At 37.8% G+C, this 21,580-nt stretch overlaps 1 pseudogene; it reads left to right on the top strand.

The window, feature by feature from the left end:
• The first annotated feature begins 694 nt into the window (after positions 1-694).
• Positions 695-21,580, top strand: part of LOC131903725 (vomeronasal type-2 receptor 116-like) — a 39,250-nt pseudogene continuing 18,364 nt past the window's right edge.

The following is a 21,580-nucleotide window of genomic DNA, read 5'->3' as shown; positions in this document are numbered from 1 at the left end:
GCTTGTCTATCTTGTTGATTTTCTCAAAGAACCAACTCTTTGTTTCATTAATTCTTTGCATTGTTCTCTTTGTTTCTATTTTATTGATTTCAGCTCTCAATTTGATTATTTCCTGGAGTCTATTCCTCCTGGGTGACTTTGCTTCTTCTTGTTCTTCTGTCAAGCCTCTGTTAAACCAGGTTGGTTACGTGAATTTGATCCTCAGAACTCATTAAAATGTGAAAGTAGGGAAAGTTCTCCATAAAGATGTCCTTACTCTTCCACATGTGTGCAGTGATAAGCATTTCATTGACACAAATATTTTTATGTGCATACATACATATTATGCACACACTAAAATCAATAAATAACCTTGAATTTCATCTTCTACATCCTGCTCTGTTCACCTTTCCCTGTAGAACACTAAAGCAGAGAAACTAAAAACTTTATTTGTGTCTTGTTAGCCTGGGCATCCTCAATGTCTTGTCCTTTGTATCCCATGGGCTCTCCAACTGCCTGAGTATCCAGAGTAATAAGTTGAAAACTAACAACTTCTCATATTAAATCCTTTTGACCAAGGAGTCCTTAGAGCCACAGATGTAACTTCTGGTGGACAAATTTATTAAAGTACAAGGCAGAAAACATCAGGACAAGCAGCTGATGACCATGAAACTGCCAGTAGAATAAAGGGAATGTCAGATATTTTAAGTTAGGAATGGATGTTAAAGAACTATTGAGGAGATTCAGAATTTCAGAACATGAACTGTTGGATTTTGGACAGTACCCTAAAGCCAATCTGTAAGAAATGAATACTGGTACTTAGTGTCATGGTGACATCTAGGCCATAGCTCCAGTTGAGGGCCATGTCTGTATCTATAGCCCTATTGCAACCAGGGTTTGTGTTGATGTCTGTGACTCCTGTTTCCATCAGAGGCCATGTAGTTTCTTGGTGTCTGGATCACCACTTGGGGCAATGTCAGTTTCCAATGGTCATATTGATGCTGGGGCAAAGCCAATCTGAATAATCTGCACTGCCACCTGAGGCCATGATGACTTCTAAGTCCAGGATGCTGCTGAGGAACATGTCTGTGTCCATGGTCCTACCACAACTAGGATCTGTGTTGATGTCTGTGGCATACGCTGCCACCAAAGCCCAAATGGAAGTCTGGAGTCCACAGGCTTAGGTCTGTGTTAAAGTCCAAGGCACATGTTGTAACAAGGGTAACACAGAAATCCAGGGTCTGGGTGAACACATGTGAAATTGTTAGTGGCCAAGAGCATGTCACCTTCAGAGTCATTTTGATCTGAGTGGTCTGTACTGTCACCCAGATCAATGATGTCTTCTGGTCCTGATCTGTGGCTGAGGGTCATGTGTAGCATGAATCATTATAGTTCTTATTAATAAAATCAAACCTGAGGCCAGTTATTGGGGTGAATGCTGGTAGATCAGATGCAGAACAAGCCACAGCCACCTCACCTCACCAATTCTTCAGCTAGTCCTGTTTCCTCAGACTGGAGGTCTCTGAGTCCTCATCCAGATGGATCTCAGCTGAACTGCTGCTCAAAAGCCTGAATGCTTAACCAGCTCAAAGCTTCTAGTTCCTGGTCTTCGTGCCTTATATACCTTTCTGCTTTCTACCACCACTCCCTGGGATTAAAGGCTCACTTTCTGGGATTAAAGGCATGAGTTACTGTGCTTGGCTGTATCCTTGAACAGATGGATTTCTGCCTCTGGAATGCTAGGATTACAGGCGTGTGCTACCACTGCCTATCCTAACTATCTAGTGGCATTTCTGTTCTCTGACCCCAGGTAAGTTTATTAGGCTACACAATATTTTGGGGAACACAATACCACTACAGTCATGTCTGGGTCTGTGGTACTGCTACACCTGAGTTCTTTTGATTTCTATGGCCCAGGTAACCAGAGGGGGCCATAGTAACCATGCATGATGACATCAGAGAGCCATGATGAGCTGGTCCTGCCATTTGCTGGAATTAGGAAAGCTGTTCTGGCACCTCACTGTGCACTTAGGAAGAGATATTGCCCCAACCATTATGGGAGAGCTGGCCACCGCATTTTCGAGAGGTGGTCCAACCATTCACCATGGGTGAGGGAGAGCTGGCCTGATGGATGGGAATAAGAGAGGTAGCTATGCCTCTCACTTGAGGGGGAAAGCCTCAGTGACTCTGACTAATTAATCAACTCAGCTTCCACTCAGGCCCACAGCCATTCCCTGGGTTGGCCCACTCTAACATCCACCCCATCTAAGTCCTGCTAAAGCTCATGAAGGGACTGGTCCTGTAGAAGAGATTCTCAAGATCTCTGTGACTCTCATTGGCTTTGGCATATCTGAGCAGTTTTAGTGATGATCCAGTGATGATGGAGTGCCAAAAGAGGTGTTAGAGATGTGGTAATAATTGAGGAACAAAAATGGGTTCTTTTGTTCTTCTCTTGTTTTATTGGTTTTTTTTTTATTTTATTTTTGCTTGTTTTGTTTTGGTTTGAATTTTTCATTGATTATTTTTTTATTTTTTTTAAAAAGCGGGTCAGATAATGCAGGAAGAGAGGCAGATACTGAGAGACTGGAAGGTGGGTGTAATGGGGGTGCATGATGTGGAATTCACAAAGATTCAACAAATAAATTATGTTAATGCAAAATAACTCAAAAAGAATTATCTTGGTTGTCGGAAGATTGAAGATCTGAGTTCAGAGCTCCCATGTTTCCAGATGATGCTTTTTTTCATGATACAAATAAATATACTAGAAATAAGAGGAGGAAAACAAAATGAAGAGCTTTAAGAAAGGATAAACACCCTTGAGTGTGGAAGTGATCTCAGGATCTAAGTGATAAAATCCAGAGTGTCGTGTCATATGTAGCACATTCCTTGCAGGTTATTTATACAGTGTCCACCTTTCTTGTATGATTATCTCAGTTTCTCTTGCTTTCTCTATCCTTGATTAGAAGCACAAGTCATGGAGGGCTTTCCTAATTTCACTGACAACTGGATTATTTCAGATGTATCAGTCTTCCTTCTACTGCACATGAGTCAGAAAGAAGTGATAATGCTTATCAATCCTCAGAGAAGGATCTATGAGTTATCATTCAACCCACTCTTTCATCCTTTCCTAATGGATTTTATTTATGGGTTGGAGCATGCATTCATTGATACAATACAAGACAAAATACTTTTATTGCCTAAACTTGTCCTGTGAAATGGGAAATAGAGCCCTGCTCAGCACAGCTTCATTCCTTGTATTAGGTGAAAGATACATTTAGAAACATTATTATGCTTTATACAGAAAAAGGATTTCCCATAACCCTAGTGTTCCCAAAACAGTGTAAATCCACTAGGTGTGGATTAGAACAATACATCTACTCAATGGTTTACTGAGGATTAACTAGGACAGCACAAGTGCAGTAGCTCAAGAATCTAAACTGGAAACTTCATTTCTCAATTAGATGGCACATTTAGACCTGAATAGTTTCACAGGGCCATTAATTTTTTTAAAGAGAGAAATAAATGGATTGCATTGAGTGTGGACATTATAATGATATGCACATGTGGATGTATCATAGAATGAAGGAAACTTTAAGATACAGATACTAACCAGGTAGAATCCACTGGTTTCCTTTGGTTTGGGAAATCATGATGTCTCAATCATTTTGTGGGATTTGTCTAGCATGGGATTTTGGGCTTTTCTCTTTCCCACCACATTTAGAATGCCATACTCTAACATGAATTGTTTACACAAACCTCGATTGTTTTTACATGAAAAGTATCTTGCTTCATTCTTGTGGCCAAGTTTGCCAAAGGGGACTTCATCTCTGAGCTCTTACTGTCTGTTGTTTTAGCTGAAATCATGGTGCCTAAGGGTACAGAAGAAAATCTACAAACATATTTTCCAGTTTGTTTTTCACCTGAATACAGGGCCTCAGATGCATAGCCCAAGGATAGAAAGAGTTCCAGAATTCTCAGTGGCAGTGGAGGAGGTATAAGAAAGTACTCTGAGTGATCATGGTGACAGGCTCAATCATCAACAAAGTTAGACACACATGTGGTCGCAGACACTTGAGCTAAGTATAAACCTCCGGATATTGTGAGATCTGAATCCATCAGACTTATGTCTGAACAGACATCTATGTTAATGGGATGTTTTCTTTTAGTCATTATTATTATCAGGATCTTGTCTAATCACAGTCATGTATATGCCTATGCCTATAGCTCCTCTGAGTGTTATTTCAGAATCAAAGAAGATTTTCATCATGAAGGAGATGTGGTCATTGGTGTATTTTTCCCAGTTCATTCTTTCTACACAAGGAGCAAAGTTCCACATCCTTATCTGCCGTACTTTTTCACTGACATTCACATGCAGTAAGTGTTGTTACTCATTTATCCTGTTTCAGATTTCATATTATATATGATGCAGGTGTTATATGTATTCAAACTTCTATACTTCTTATTTTATCATGAAAATCCCTCCTCCAATCCAAAATTCCTTATTTAATTGTATGCTACTCTTCATTTATTTTCTTTTCTCAAAGATGATAAAATAAGTTTGCTTGTTTGGTTATTGGTTATTGTTTCCAAATATGATCATTACAAACTTGTGATCTTAATTGCCATGCCTTTACTGCAATGTGTTTCTCATGTTAGGTCTTCAGACAAAGGATGGTTTTATCAAAGTTTGACCTGGCTCTTCAGGGCAGTCTAGAAATCTATATGTACTGCTGAGAAAAGAGGTGATGTTCCTGAAAGCTGTTACTATGGAGGGATATCATGGTAGAGTTAGAAGTGTTACATGCCACTGATTTAGGAGTACAAGTATCAGAGTTAGAAGTTGGAAATACTTCTTTATGGTTAAAATATTTGTGCCTATCTTCAAGGTTTTTTTAATTAAATTATTTTACTTTCAGACACATTTTCCCTTTTACATGATTGTTCCATGCATTTCTAGTAAGTTTTTATCTCATTTTCATGGGTGTGTTCATAAGACACATTGACATGATTTTGACCACATAGGGCTGTTTCATATTAAGTCAGAAATAAAATCAAACTGAGTTTGTGCTAGGGAAATATTTTTGTTACTACAAAAGATTAATATGTGTCTTTGCCTCTTTTCTTTCCTCCCTTAAAATCTACCATTGTGCAGCACCTGTCCTAAATTTTTTTCACACAACTTCAGCTATAAGAAGTGTATATATCTCAAGGCTAAAAGCATTTTGTAGGGCTTCTGATTACACCTTTTTTTTTTAACAGTGTAAAAGCGTTTTCAAAGAGGGAATGTGTCAACTCTCTAAGGCTCTTCCTCTTTGTCTTTCTTCAATTGTTTCTGCATTTTTACATGCCTAGAAATAATCATATTAATTATCAAGATGACAAAATTTATAAGTGGGACACAGAAATTTTGCTCCATTACATTTGTTTTTTGTGTTCTAAATTACTAACTGGATTTTACTTTAAGGCTATCATAACTGTTCAGATAATATTGTATATGAACATTAAAAAACATATCAATTTCCAGATTAATGTAAGTTAGCTTTTAGGGTCAACATGACTTGGTCTATTGGAATACACATGGTACAGACTTTCCAAAGCATTTTTACCACAATTTTTGTGTATGTCCATGCACACTCATACCTCAGGTCTCACGTGCAGGTGAGATATCATCTGTGGAAGGACAACTTCACCTCTCCCACTATGTGTGTGTTGAGATCAAACTCAGACCATACTCAGTGCTAGGATTTTGCCCTGGGTGAACCATATTTTCTCCCATATGGCAAATCCTGTTATATATGATGACTGTTGTCCTTTCAAATTTAAATTGATATTATCTCTAGAAATGTATGAGATGAAGAACATGTCCCTCCAATTTACTTAAAAATGTGGTTGACTTAATACGTCAAAGTTGATTTCCCTAAATCTACAAATATTTCTTATGTTTATGATGATATAAATTCATGTATCTTATGAATTTTATTTTGCACAATTTGGATGTTAAGAGTTTTTTCTCTTCTAATATAAATAAATGCCTTTTGTGTAAAGTTTCACACATCATAATCTGAAAGTATTTTCTTGAAGCTTATTCTAAAATATTTTGCAGTGGGATGCTTACTTAAAATTTTTTACCACTTCATTTATTTTTGAAATTGTAATATAATTGGAGCATTTCTCTTTTCCTTCATTACCTCCAAATCTTCCCACATAACTCTGCTTCCTCCCTTTCAAATTCATGGGCTATTTAAAAATGTTGTTACACAGGCATATGTTTGTACACACACACACACACACACACACACACACACACACACATATATATATATATATCACTAAATACAAGCAGGTCAGAATATATAAAGCTACCCTATTTTATATTTTTTAGGGTGATCATTTGATATTTGGTATTCAATTGTTTTGCTTTTTCCTGTAGAATACTCTTTCTCTGATTCTTCACATTCCTTAGCTGCCTATAATTCTTTCTTTAGGATTAAGACCTTATTGTTTTACTCCCAGCCACTTTGGTATGTATAATACTCTCCTCCTCATTCATATCATGCTTAGGCAGTTGTGTTCACAAAACTTTCAGGATGAGACATTAATTAAAACATGTTAAAATTTTTGAGCAAATTTTCTAACTTGGGCTGATAAAGATTTAACAACATTGCTTTTTAATAATAGAAATAAGTGGATTTATTATCTTTTGGGACAAATAATTAAGAACAACACTACATACATATAAATATATGAACATTTTATTTTTCCAGAATTGAAAAACAAGCAATAAAGAGATATAACTATCAATTTTCTGAAACATAACTCCTATAGATAAAGTCACATTGCATGTTTTCCCCATTCCTCCTCCTGTGTATTATCAATTTATGACAATGTCTCTAGCCCTAACTCTGTCATAATTCTGAGCTCTTCCCTCCATTGTCAACTGTGGCCTCATAATCATTCTTCCTCTTTCCATGAATTGAAGCTTTGTGGCCTTTTCTTTTCATATCAGCGGGGTGACCATTGAATGCTCTCTACATCCTTTTATGAAGGTCTATGAGGACTGCATTTGTTTATTTTAAAAGCCCTTTTTTGGTGTTTGTTCTGGTGTGGCCACTGTGCTTTGTTCATCCTTAGTATGCACTTTCCATTAGCACTGAGATCTTACTTGCTAGCCTCCTTTCTCTTAGGGTGTTTCACAAAGAATGTGTATTCTGTCCTGATATATTAAAACACAGCCAGAAACACACATACAGGCAGCTAATCAGATACACACAAACACACCTAGTGTAAGGATTTTTTTCATGCTATCATAGTATTGAGTGCTGATGGCTGTCAAATTTAGCACTGTGGTGATTCTTTTAATATTTATCTCAATGTATCACTTCCAGAAATACATGTGTCTAACTAACACTGCAACATTCAGTAATAATTCAGATGATTTTAGATTGATTTTGTCGATAAGATTAAAAAATATTAAGTTATCCAATGTCACTCTTGTAATTATTGTAATTGAATAAATAAATAATGACATCTCTGATGTCCAATTGAAGTTACATGATTCAGGGACAGTAATTCCTATACCACATTCTAAGATTTCTAAGACGTCCAGCATGTCTGTCCATCATCTATTATTGGTGAAATTATTAAGGCCACTCCACATAGTTAAAAGGAGATTTATTTAATGGCGTAACTTACAAATTAAGGGATAGGTAGGTCGCGGGGTCTGGGGAAGGTGTATCACAGTCCAGTGGTGTTCTCTGGAGCTCTGCTTTGTCCACCTCCACCATCCAGGGTCCTCGAACCGAGAGAGTGTCCGCTGATCCCAATCTCGAGTCCTCAGGCAACTCCCTTGGCCCCGCCTTGTAGGTGTGACAGTTGCCGAAGTCTCAATGGGGGTTGGTACTTCCAGAACAAAGCTGGAATGGCTACCCACTACATCTCCCCTTTTTGTCTAAATAAGAAAGTTCTAACCTAATACAAGACTATATACAAAGGAATGGTTATCAAATATTGTCCAGGAATAATGAGGGATAATGACCTAGATAAGATGGAATTACAACCAATGCAAACAATATCAAGCAAGAAACACATATTAAAATCCAGAGAAGTATATAGCATAGGTAAATGGCATGTTACAAAGATCATTCCAAAAGTGTCCTATCCTTAAGAACCTGAATCTAATACTTAATATGTTCTATCTACTAAGTTGTAACTATAACTGCTAGTCTTCAATCCCATCAAAGACCTGAGAAGGAATATAATGGTACCTGAGGAATGGTAGATGGATGCAAGCAACTTTTGGGAATCTTGCGAGAGTAGACCGAGACAGCTGGCAGCCTGGACAGTCACCTAATGTTTTTCAGCATTGTTGATGCATTCAAATTGGCTACAGGCCTAAAGTATCTGACAGACCATTTTCAGAAGCAGGAATTCTGAAAGACCATCTTACCCTGTCTTGGCAGAGTACAGTGGTCGCTTTCCTTGTGTCCCGCTTGTCCAGAAAGGATAGCATTGCATTTGTACTGTCAGCCGTCGAGGCAAGGGCAGTTCTTTGCCCAGTAGGCCATTTTGTGCCAAGAAGACAAACTTCCAAATGGAAATGTCTAGAAGCCCAACATTCTCTCGGGATCAAATTGGTGCAGCCAGGAGCAATTGTGTCTCACATCGACAGAATTCTAAGTTATTTAAATGCCATATTCTCTAGGTCTATGAAGTGTTTGAAGATTACCTGTCCATCTGACCTATGTATCTGTAAATCTGTATAACCTGACTAACGTAACTATAGAGATGACAAGCATAGGTGACTATAAATCTACAAGTCTTCTCTACCGAAATAACCTAAGGACTAAGGCTTCACGTAAACAAGGTAGACAGTCTATAAGCAAGTGTATGGTAAAGAACGATGACTTCAAAATTGTGACAATACACAAGATGTTATAACAGAGGTAGGAGTGTATAGTGTGATATACAATATGACAGTAATCTTAAATATATATCAACATTTATAACAGAGGTAGGAGTATGTAGTGTGATATACAATATGACAATAATCTTAAATATATATCAATATTTATAACAGAGGTAGGAGTATGTAGTGTGATATGCAATATGACAATAATTTTAAATATATATCAATATACCAAATATCCTAAACAGAAGTAGAACATACATAAAGTATGACAAATATAAATTTACATTTGTATCAATATACAAATATTTCAAATAAGAGTAGAAATATATGTACATTATAACAAGTATAATTCTGTATTTGTATCAATATACAAATTATCTTAAACAGGAATATAAAAATAGTTTACATTTGTATCAACATATAAGTATCCATAACAGTGCAAATTACAGTGCAAATTATTTAAGGCTGCTATTTTACTAAATTTGTTTACTAGTATACACAATAATCTACCATAATGTCTTATACCTACCCATTCCATTTCTTCTTTTCCTTTTTTTTTTTAGAATACTGAGTTTAATATTTTTTTCCACCCCAACCCTATAACCATCATCCATAACACTGAGAATTATGAAACCTAAGGGAGAAGGGGCATCTTTTTCTTAGAATTGCTTCCTGCTGTTTAGGGGGTGATGTTATCTCTGTTGGGTACTGTGAGAAAGCACAGAGAGTTAAATTTCAGTTAGACTAACTGTAGGTTCTGCAACAAGTCTTAGAGTAATGGGTAAGATTGTCTGAAATTCTGGTAAGAAGTGTAGTATGATGATGATTACCATGGCATCATTCTGGATTGGGTAGAGTTGTTGTTGGGACCCCATCTTCCTTCTGGAGACTTCTGAGATTGCTATTAGAAAAACTGATTTGTTATCAAAATGGAAGATTTGGATTTAAAGAGGACATAGCATGTAAGAAAGGATTCTGAGAAATCAAGAGTAAGCATGGAGAGAATTAGAATCTAGAAGACAATGGTCCCTTTTAAATGGTTTCCTTCTGTCCCACACCAGAGGGCTCTTCTGATATGGGACTAAAGAATCTCTCAAACTTTTCTTTTAGTAATATGCTTGGGTTTAGAGAAGGAGTGAGCCAATTCCATCTCCAAAGCCAGCTTGGCTTATAATTGAATTGGAACCACAACTTTTCTAGATTGATAGAGAGATAGATGTTAGTCAGTGAGATTTTACCGTGTGTAGATTGGTACCAATAGATTCTTTCTTTCTGCTGTAAATATCCGGATATCCAAGGCCTTATGATTTTTGGAAGATGGGTATTTCCATTATCCTGGAAAGACAAAAACAGAACCCTACCCCAACTTTGATTGTTAAATTTTTCTTACAACTTGTAGAGATGTCACATTGGTGGATGATCTTTTACTTCACCTCATCAAGGGTTTTTTCCTGTTCAAATCGAATTTTTATTAATTTTGTTGGTATCCATAGCTTTTCTTCTCCTGCAGAAACAAAGGCAAAACCCCTTCCCCAACGTAGAACATATCCAGGTTTCCATTCTGAGGTCAGCACATCCTTGAAATAAATCGGTTGGTTTAGCTCGGGAGTTTTGTCTGTCGTCCAATGTCTCTCTGCAGCTGTTGTTCCTTTCTCATCAGCATTGAGAAAATTCAAGGTTAATAAAGCACTATGCAATCTATTTCTAGGAGTCATTGTTACCTGTTGCTGTTTATTTAGCATATCCTTTAAAGTTCGATTGGATCTTTCTATGACTGCTTGGCCTGTGTGATTGTGTGGTATACCTGTAACATGCTTTATATTGTAATAAGCAAAGAATTGTCTCATTTTATTGGAGACATATGCTGGGGCATTGTCTCTCTTAATTTGTACAGGTATCCCCATGATGGCCATAACTTCTAATAAGTGTGTAATCACAGAATCAGCCTTTTCAGAACTCATAGGAGTTGCCCATTGAAAACCTGAATAGGTGTCAGTGGTATGATGTACATATTTAATCTTCCAAATTCTGCAAAATGAAACACATCCATCTGCCAAATTTCATTTCTTTGTATACCTTTTGGATTGCTCCTTGCAGGTAATGGAAGTTGGTTATACATGGAACAAGTAGGACATTTTTTCAAAATATCCTTAGCCTGTTGCCAAGTGATGGAGAAATCCTTCTTCAAACCTTTGCTATTTACATGGTATTTCTTATGAAATTCTGAAGCTATTAGTAACTGATCAATCTCATCATTACCTTGTGCTAGAGGTCCTGGCAGATCTGTATGGGATCTGATATTTGTTATATATATAGGATGTTCCCTTTTTCTGATGATTTCCTGCAATTGTATGAATAATGAAGTTAATTCTGTATTATCAGGAATAAATTCAGCAGTTTCAATATGGAAAACAACTCTCTCTGCATATTGAGAGTCAGTGACTATATTGAGGGGTTCTGTGAAGTCCATCAGTACCATAAGAATGGCATACAGTTCTGCGTTTTGTACAGAGCTGTATGGACTTTGTACCACTTTACTTAAGTCTCCTGATTTATATCCTGCTTTCCCTGATTTATTTGCATCAGTATAGAATGTGATGAATCCAGAAATTGGCTTTTGTCATACAATGTGAGGAAGGACCCATTCAGTCTTCTTTATGAATTCTATTCTCTTGCTTTTGGGATAGTGGTTGTTAATCTCTCCCAAAAAGTTACTGCAGGCTCTCTGCCAGTATTCATTATCTTTCCATAGTGATGAAATTTCTTCATTAGTTAAAGGTACGACAATTTCTGCTGGGTCCTTTCCTGTCAACTGGCGAAGTCTTAGTTTAACTTTTGGAATCAAATCAGAGATCTTTTCTATATAAGTCTTTAATTTCTTATTTGTTTTACATGGTAGCAATATCCATTCCAATATAATATCTTCCCTCTGCATCAAAATACCTGTTGGTGAATGTCTGGAGGGGAATATGACAAGAGTGCTTCTCAAATTGTCTTTTCTACTAGAGCCAATTCCTTCTCAGCTTCGGCTGATAATTCTCTTGGACTATTTAATTCTTTGTCCCCTTCTAGAGTATTAGCCAAATTTTGTAGTCCATCTTTGGGTATTCCCATGATACCCAGTAAGTTGGAAATGCTTCCTAATAACTTTTGAAAATCATTAAGAGTCTTCAATCGATCTCTCCTTAGCTGTACCTTTTGGGGTCTAATTTTTTGTAGCTCTATCTTATATCCTAAATAGTTAATAGAATCTCCTCTTTGTATTTTTTCAGGAGCAATTTGCAGTCCCCAGTGAGGCAAAACTTTTTTTACTTCTTCAAACATGCTTTCTAATGTATCTAACTTCGGATCAGCTAATAGGATATCATCCATATAGTGATAAATTATGGATTGTGGAAACTTTACACGAATTATCTCCAATGGTTTCTGCACAAAGTATTGGCACAAAGTAGGGCTGTTTAACATTCCCTGTGGGAGGACCTTCCATTGATATCTCTTGACTGGCTGAGAATTGTTATAATTAGGTACTGTGAAGGCAAATTTTTCTCTATCATTTTCTTGTAAGGGTATGGTAAAGAAACAGTCTTTTAAGTCAATAACTATTATAGGCCATTCTTTAGGTAGCAGAGAGGGCAAGGGCATCCCAGTCTGTAGGGAGCCCATTGGCTGAATTACTTTATTACTAGCTCTCAGATCTGTCAGCATTCTCCAATTACCAGACTTTTTTTTAATAACGAATACAGGAGAATTCCAAGGGCTGGTAGATTCTTCAATGTGTTGAGCATTTAACTGCTCTTGAACCAGCTGTTCTAAAGCTTGTAGCTTCTCTTTTGTCAAAGGCCATTGTCCAACCCAGACAGGTTTATTAGTTAGCCATTTCAAAGGCAAGGCAGTTGGTACTTCTGAGAGTTCAACAGCAGTTGTGCTCTGTTTGTGAACAGCCTGAATGGTTGGTGTCTGATTTTTATAACATGCGATGATATTATTCCTAGAAACATGCATTGGTCTGTATTCTTTTTCTGAAAGTGTAGGAATTTTAATCTGGGTATTCCACTGTTGTAACAGATCTCGGCCCCAAAGATTTACTGCTACATTTGCTACATCTGGCTTCAGTCTTCCTCTCTGTCCTTCTGGCCCTATGCATTCAACCCATCTAGAACTCTGTTTTATCTGAGATAGGGTGCCAATCCCTAAAAGTTGGACATCTACCTCTTGAAGAGGCCAATTCGGATGCCATGATTTTGGTGTAATTATAGTCACATCTGCACCTGTGTCTACCAGGCCCTCCAGAACCAGGCCATTAATTCGAATTCTAAGCTTTGGTCTTTGATCATTTATGGAAGTCTGCCAAAATATTTGTTTTATAGTGTTCTTTGTAAACTGTGATCCATCCATCAGAGCTGTTTTATCATCCATTGCAGTATCGGTTTTTACATTAGGCAGTGGTTTATTCAGTTGTCCTGGAGAGGAATTTCTTCCACAGTGGCTGGGAATGTTTGTACTACATTTGATTTGGGGGCCTGCAAGAGGCCCCCTGAGGCATTTCCCGCCAGTAAAGGGTTGCCTCGTATATCTATTTTTGATCTGCACTCACTGGTCCAATGTCAGCCTTTGCCACACCTTCTACATAATCAGGGAGGTGGTTGGGGTCTCCTGTTTAGGCTATTCCTAAAAGGAGTATTACTCCTAGGAGTACCCCACATACAGTTTTTACTTATATGACCTGGTGTACCACATTTAAAACATTTGGTAACACGGGGCCTTCTTTCACCTCTGGGATTTGTCTCTCCTATCCAAGCCTCATTACTGTAGTTACGAGACTCAACACCATTAGTATACTGAATCCATCCTTCCAAAGAAGCTGATCTGATCTTTAATGGTGTAAGTATTCTTCTGCATTCTGCATTAGCATTGTCGAACGCCAAGGACTCAGTTAATACTTTTCTTAATTCTTTATCTGATACAGCTCTTGTTATAGCTGTGTTCAGTCTTTGTAAAAAACCAGTGAAGGGTTCATGCGGTCCCTGAAATATCTTTGTGTATACCTCAGTTGGTTTTCCAGGTTCTGGACTTTTTTCCCAAGCATTTAGAGCTGCTGTACGGCATAGGGATATTGTATGTTCATCATAAATGGCTTGTACATTCCTGTCAGCAAAACATCCCTCACCAAGTATTTGATCTTGGGAGATCACAAAACCTCTGAGTTTACCTTGTTGTTCTAAATTTTTTGCCTCTTCTCTCAACCAGCTTTTCCACTGTAGCTGCTGACTATATTGTAGAACAGCTGAAATTAACTGATGTCAGTCATCTGGGATGATTCTATGTGAGGTAGACCACGAATTTAACAATTGTTTTACGTATGTGGAGTGTATCCCATACGTAACTACTGCTTCCTTTATATTTTTAAAGTCCCTTGTTGAAATTGGTTGTAATGTATATGTATTATATGGCTCAGAGTGTGTGTCATCCGCTGGCTTCTCATGGATGATAACAGGATAAGCCATTGTATGAGAGCCATTTGGAGATGTTACAACCTCTATGGTCTTGCCCTTCTGCTTATTAGGTCCCTTGTCATGTTTACTGAGAGTTTCTTCTAAGGCCTGCAAACGAGCACCTAGGGTCTGTTCTAGGGAGTGAACCTCCTCTCTGGCAAGGGACTCCAGATTTCTCATGGAATCATAGAAGTTTTTATGTTCCTCAGAAACACATGATTCCATGAACCTTATCTTATCAATTAATGATAATCTTTCTTCCTTATATAGTGTCTGGAGAGTTAGTGTTCTGTCCATTAAATATTCACATTTATTATCAATAAGATCAATTTTTGGTACAAGCCTGTTTTGTAAATCCTGATCAGCAGATTCCAGAGAAAGAATCTTTTTCTCTAAGGTCTCATTGCTATCCATTAAAGCAGATTCCAGAGATAGAATCTTTTTCTGTAAGCCTTCATTTTTAGTTTTGAAAGCCTGTAAATCCTGGTTAGCAGATTCCAGAGAAAGAATTTTTTTCTCTAAGGTCTCATTGCTATCCATTAAAGCAGATTCCAGAGAAAGAATCTTTTTCTGTAAGCCTTCATTGTTAGTTTTGAAAGCCTGTAAATCCTGGTTAGCAGATTCCAGAGAAAGAATCTTTTTCTGTAAGCCTTCATTGTTAGTTTTGAAAGCCTGTAAATCCGGTTAGCAGATTCCAGAGAGAGAATCTTTTTCTCTAAGGTCTCATTGCTATCCATTAAAGCAGATTCCAGAGATAGAATCTTTTTCTGTAAGCCTTCATTGTTAGTTTTGAAAGCCTGTAAATCCTGGTTAGCAGATTCCAGAGAAAGAATCTTTTTCTCTAAGGTCTCATTGCTATCCATTAAAGCAGATTCCAGAGATAGAATCTTTTTCTGTAAGCTTTCATTGTTAGTTTTGAAAGCCTGTAAATCCTGGTTAGCAGATTCCAGAGAGAGAATCTTTTTCTCTAAGGTCTCATTGCTATCCATTAAAGCAGATTCCAGAGATAGAATCTTTTTCTGTAAGCCTTCATTGTTAGTTTTGAAAGCCTGTAAATCCTGGTTAGCAGATTCCAGAGAAAGAATCTTTTTCTGTAAGCCTTCATTGTTAGTTTTGAAAGCCTGTAAATCCTGGTTAGCAGATTCCAGAGAAAGAATCTTTTTCTGTAAGCCTTCATTGTTATTTTTGAAAGCCTGTAAATCCTGGTTAGCAGATTCCAGAGAAAGAATCTTTTTCTCTAAGGTCTCATTGCTATCCATTAAAGCAGATTCCAGAGATAGAATCTTTTTCTGTAAGCCTTCATTTTTAGTTTTGAAAGCCTGTAAATCCTGGTTAGCAGATTCCAGAGAAAGAATCTTGTTCTGTAAGCCTTCATTGCTCTCGCTTAAAGCCTGTATCAGTCCCAATAATGACTCATCTTTGTTCTTGTTTTTAAACCAGTGTTTGAACACTGTGTGGATTATTACAATGAATGCCAAAATGGTACAGGCCAGATATGCCTTAGGAAGGTCTATATTTCCAGGAAGATGTCATTCATCATACAGGCAAAAAGGTTTTCAAATTCTTGTGAGGTAATGTTGTCAGCCATATTACAAGAATTACTCAAAATTTGTTAGTCAATTTTAAGGTGTAAAATTATCAGGTACTTTTACTTACCTTTCATGGTTTTGGGGGGTGTAGTAGTACTTTTCAGCCATCAGGTGGCGATGGTACAGCTCCAAAGCAGGGCCTGCTGGTGATCTTGGCTGACTGCAGCTCTCTGGAGTCAAGATGGCAGAGCCGAGCCGCAGCTGGCAAGTGCACTCAGGAAGCTGGGGAGTGCCTCTTTCGCTGGTCTCGGGGCTAAGCTAGGGAACTGAGACCGGACTAGCTGCTCCCTTTTTCGGGAATGGAACCGAGTAGGTGTTCCCTGGTTATATGGAACTTTGCAGGCAGGTTTAGGTACTCGCTAGCCGGGGAGGAGGCTGAGGGCAGGAGCCACCCAGGCCTTTGGAATTTGCCCCACGTGAGCGCCAGATATTGGTGAAATTATTAAGGCCACTCCACATAGTTAAAAGGAGATTTATTTAATGGCGTAACTTACAAATTAAGGGATAGGTAGGTCGCGGGGTCTGGGGAAGGTGTATCACAGTCCAGCGGTGTTCTCTGGAGCTCTGCTTTGTCCACCTCCACCATCCAGGAACCGAGAGAGTGTCCGCTGATCCCGATCTCAGGTCCTCAGGCGCCTCCCTTGGCCCCGCCTTGTAGGCGTGACAGTTGCCGAAGTCTCAATGGGGGTTGGTACTTCCAGAACAAAGCTGGAATGGCTACCCACTACAATCTATAGTTATCACCCATTGACAATACTGTATATCATGATTTACTAAAATATATTTCTGTAGAGTCAGAATCTTGTATTCTTATTTCTCACCATTTTTACCAATTTCTTAGGGATTACATATCAGTGAAAAGTCTTAAAATAAATATGCTTGAAATATATTCAAATCCAAAATCATTTTTTTGAAGATTTGAACAATTTTATTTAGTTGTTTTAATCAAAGGAGTATTTAACCATGCAACTTACTACTATGCTATGGCAAAACAGCTCACAGCAAAAAAAAAAAAAAAGACCAGAAGGTCCCTTAAATCAAACCCCAATTGTCTTAGTCAGGGCTACTCTTGCTCTGATGAAACACCATGATCAAAGCAACTTGAAAAGGAAAATGCTTATTTGCTTGACATGTCCACAACACTGTTCATCACTGAAAGAAGTCAGGACAGGAACTCAAGCAGGGCAGGATGCTGGAAGCAGGACTTGACGCAGAGGGGTGCTCTAAACTGGCTTGCTCAACCTGCTTTGTTACAGAACCCAATTCCAGTCCAGGGATGGCTCCATCACAATGGGTTGAGACCTTCCCCATCAGTCACTGATTAAGAAAATGCTCTACAAGCTGGCCTACAGCCAATCTTATAAGCCATTTTCTCAATTGAGGTTCCTCCTCTCTGAAGACTAACTTGTGTCAAGTTAGTATAAAACTAGGCGGTACAGCCATCATTCCATATTCTATATCAAGTGTTGTATTTGCCAGATTTTCCAAGTATTAGCTGGGTAAAATATAGCAAAACAGACCTAGAGCTCATTTCAGCTACTCCCTAACACACAGAGCCTTGGGTGGTGGACCAAAGAAGTCAATCCTTGCACTTTCTTTTTGTTCCTAGTTTCTTAAACAGATTTCATTTCTTCCAGATTTCTTTCTCTGAACTGTTTTTTTTTTCATTTCAGTTCCCCATATGTCTTTGCTAGATTGCCTCAGTTGTCAAGAATATCCCACCAGCCCAAATACAATTCTCTTAAATTTGAGTAATAACAAGGCCTAAGTTTTTGCACATCTACATATTAAATCAAGCACATGACCAAAAAAAAAAAAATAAGGGGAGACCAAACTTGAAGCCTCCCCACCTGAAATATGAATATCATATTTCACTTGCCTGAAATATGAATATCTTCTTTGAGGACAGATGCAGAGATTCCCTGAAAAAAGTAGCCAATACTCTCAATCTATTAAGACTATTTCAGAATTTTCAAGTTGACTTAAAACTATGTGTAGAAATCTGAGCCTTTTTAAATCTTTTTATAAATTCAAAAGTTCAATACTGAAGATAACAGAAGAAAATCTTTTTGTAGTAAGACACAAAGTTTTTGTTGTTGTTGTTTTATTTTGTTTTTGTTTGTTTGTTTGTTTTCGAGATAGGGTTTCTCTGTGTAGCTTTTTGGGGCCGGTCCTGGCTCACTCTGTAGACCAGGCTGGCCTCAAACTCACAGAGATCCGCCTGCCTCTGCCTCCCCAGTGTTGGGATTAAAGGCATGTGCCACCACCGCCTGGCCCAAGGATACTTTTAAATCTTAAGCTTTTCTGAAGATATATTTTTTTTGGATTCTTCAAACCCATGGAAGTATAAAAACAAACTGAGTTTTCAAAACCTGAGCAGAGGTAGAGTGGGTAAATTGTGACCTAGTTGTTTTACCTTATGAACATACAGTAACCATTTTGTAGACTGCTCTTTCTTTATACCTAATTATACTCTACTGACAATATACATAAAAGGAAAATCTGCTTTGTGGCGATTAAATTGTCATAGTTCTTAAGAACTGTGGGCTGAAACTAAACAGTTGACAAAATCAATTTTTATATACTATATAGGAGATAGGATTAAACTTTCTTGTATATAAAGAATGTGAAATATTCAGATCACAACGTTTATGTAATTGACTGTGTCATACGTTTTCTTGATCTTGAACACAACTCAGCAATGATTCAGAAAATCCTAATTTGTTTTTTTTCCTTCCTGTTTCTTTCTTTTGGATTGTGGCCTGACCCTAATTACCTTTCTGTGATATATTGGTCTCCCTTCCTCTTTCTCTGAAGGCATCTTCCCTACCGTGTGGCTTGTTCTCCATCTATGTCTGACCTCCATGTTTGCTTAACTCAAGAAGTTAAGCAAAGAAGAGCTTAAGTGTTGCTTTCTTACTTCTCTCCCCATTGTCTTCTTCCAAGCAACTGGTATGGTTTAATCCATGTCTATCTTGGTGGGGTTTTTTCACTTTGTACACTTTAACAATAAAGCATTCATGTTGCAAAAAACATTTTAAATATCATATAGGAATTGCACAGAATTTTAATATACTATATATTGTGAAAAACAGATACAACATATGTTCTTCACATTTGCTGATTAATGTTTCCATCCCCTTATCATTGCTTAGTGTTGAGATGTTTGGAGCACCTCTGCTCTTTTTCCATGGAAAGTGTAACAGGGATTATGACTATAATGTGCAAATGAGAAAATACACATATATGAAATTCTCAGAAAGTATGCATTATATGTGTGTATGTACATATAATTATGTACATATATACTTATACACATTTAAATGTGCATTCTCGTAGGAGAGAAAACTTGGTTTCTACTCTTAAGAAATTTTGTAGCCAATTCCTTTCCAGTATATGCAATTCTTTTATTTATTGTTTTGGGATGTCTGGCTGCTTTCTTCTTGGTTTTTAAATGCATTTATGAATTAATTGAGAAATTAAGTACAGTGTGTTTTGATTATATTCACTCCTCCCCTAACTCCATACATATGTGCTTTCCCACACTAACCCTTCTATTCACCCAACCTTGAAATTTCTTCTTTTTCCCCAAACAGTCCTATTTTATTAGATATTAGAATAACTACACACCAGCATGCTTCTTAAGTCCATTTGATTGGACAATCTTTTCCTAGCCTTTTACTCTGAGGTAAATTCTGTCTTTAAATTTGAGGTGTGTTTCTTGTATGCAGTAGGAGGATGGATCCTGTTTTTATATTCATTCTGTAAGCCTGTGTCTTCTTATAGGTGAATTGAGACCATTGATATTAATGGATATTAATGACCATTGATTGTTAATTCCTGTTATTGTTTGTTGGTAGTGTTGTGTGTTTCTCTTCTTTGGTATTTGTTGGTATGGGATTATCCATTGCCTATATTTTATGGTGTATCTAACTTCCTTAGGTTGTATTTTCCCTTCTAGTGCTTTCTGTAGGGCTGGATTTGAGGATAGGTATTGTTTAAATCTGGTTTCATGGGATATTTTGTCTACTCCACCCATGGCAATTGAGAGTTTGCTAGCTACAATAGTCTGGGTTGGCATCCATGGTCTCTTAGTGTATGTATAACATCTGTCCAGGACCTTCTGGCTTTCAGAGTCTACATTGAGATGTCAGATGTTATTCTGTTGGGTCTGCCTTTATATGTAACTTGGCCTTTTTCCTTTGCAGTTTGCTGTGGGATGGTCAAGTGTGTTGCTGATTGGTCAATAAATAAATCAGTGATTGGCCAGTGGCCAGGCAGGAAGTATAGGCGGGACAAGGAGGAGAATAAACCTGGGAAGTGGAAGGCTGAGAGAGAGACACTGCCAGCCACCATGATGACAAACTGCATGTGAAGATGCCAGTAAGCCACGAGCCACATGGCAAGGTATAGATTAATAGAAATGAATTAATTTAAGCTGTAAGAACAGTTAGCAAGAAGCCTGCCACAGCCATACAGTGTGTAACCAATGTAAGTCTCTGTGTTTACTTGGTTGGGTCTGAGTGGCTGTGGGACTGGCAGGAGAGAGAGATTTGTCCTGACTGTGGGCCAGGCAGGAAAACTCTAGCTACAAATGGTGTCCAAGGTGTTGGCAAGAGTTTCCACCTAAAACCTGAGAAATGATTCTAAAACAGAGCTAAAAACAGCTTCCTAATTGTCTCTCTGAAGTGAGCAGCAGCTGCCAATTTGAGCTAATGGCGGGTTCCTGGTGTGTGTGCTCGACCTGCCGTATGGCGGGAATGAGGCCTCTGCAAGTGGCACATTAAGGTGCATGGTGGATTTAGCCTTTGCTAGTACAAAACAAAAAAATAGGTTTCAGGGCTACACGCTGCTTGGATGAAAGCATAGACCCACAATAGCTCCCAGAGCTGGCGGTAAATGTACCAGTACCACCACCATGTTGGGAAGCTGAGGTGGGCAGAGCCAGTAGACACAGCTGCTGCAGTTTAAAGCAATAGATTCACAATAAGACAGATTCAGATATAATAGTTCACAATGTGTGTAAAATATACATAGGCTTGAAAGAGACAAAAAAGGTGACTTATACTGTTATATAAACAAATACATAGTTTAAAAAAAAAGTCTTTAAAGAGACAGTAAAATTAATATAAAAAATAAGCCATGCAAAGATGATATTACACAGAATCTGGATTGTGTTGTCTTTGGGATTTTTAACTGCAGAAAAACATTTGATTGAAAAAGCTGTTGAGTAATGCCAAAATGTATATTTTAAAGTTACCTTGACTTCAAAATTTGGATATAAAGATATGTTGCTTTGGGAAGGAGACTCTGCTTTTGTTCCCACAGAAAGCTAGAGGCTATGGATTTGTTCTGGATTAAGATACATCAGGTTTGACCAGCCAAGACCCCCTGAAAGGTCTCTGATGACACCATGGCCCAGATGATCCAACATCCAGAATGGTTTGAAGGCAACTGGCTCAGACAATACAGCCTCATGGACTCTTCCATAATTCTAAAATTTTCTTTGTGTCCCCATAAGATACAGCGCCCCCCTCCATCAGGAAGTAGTAAGAGAAGCTACGCCCAAATTCCCAAATTATATGTAATTTTACTTTGTTAAGGTTAAAACC

Source organism: Peromyscus eremicus, chromosome 1, assembly GCF_949786415.1.
Source record: "Peromyscus eremicus chromosome 1, PerEre_H2_v1, whole genome shotgun sequence".
In the NCBI taxonomy this organism is placed as follows: domain Eukaryota; kingdom Metazoa; phylum Chordata; class Mammalia; order Rodentia; family Cricetidae; genus Peromyscus; species Peromyscus eremicus.
Note: the sequence above shows the minus strand (reverse complement) of the source record. Positions and strands in the feature narration are given on the sequence as shown.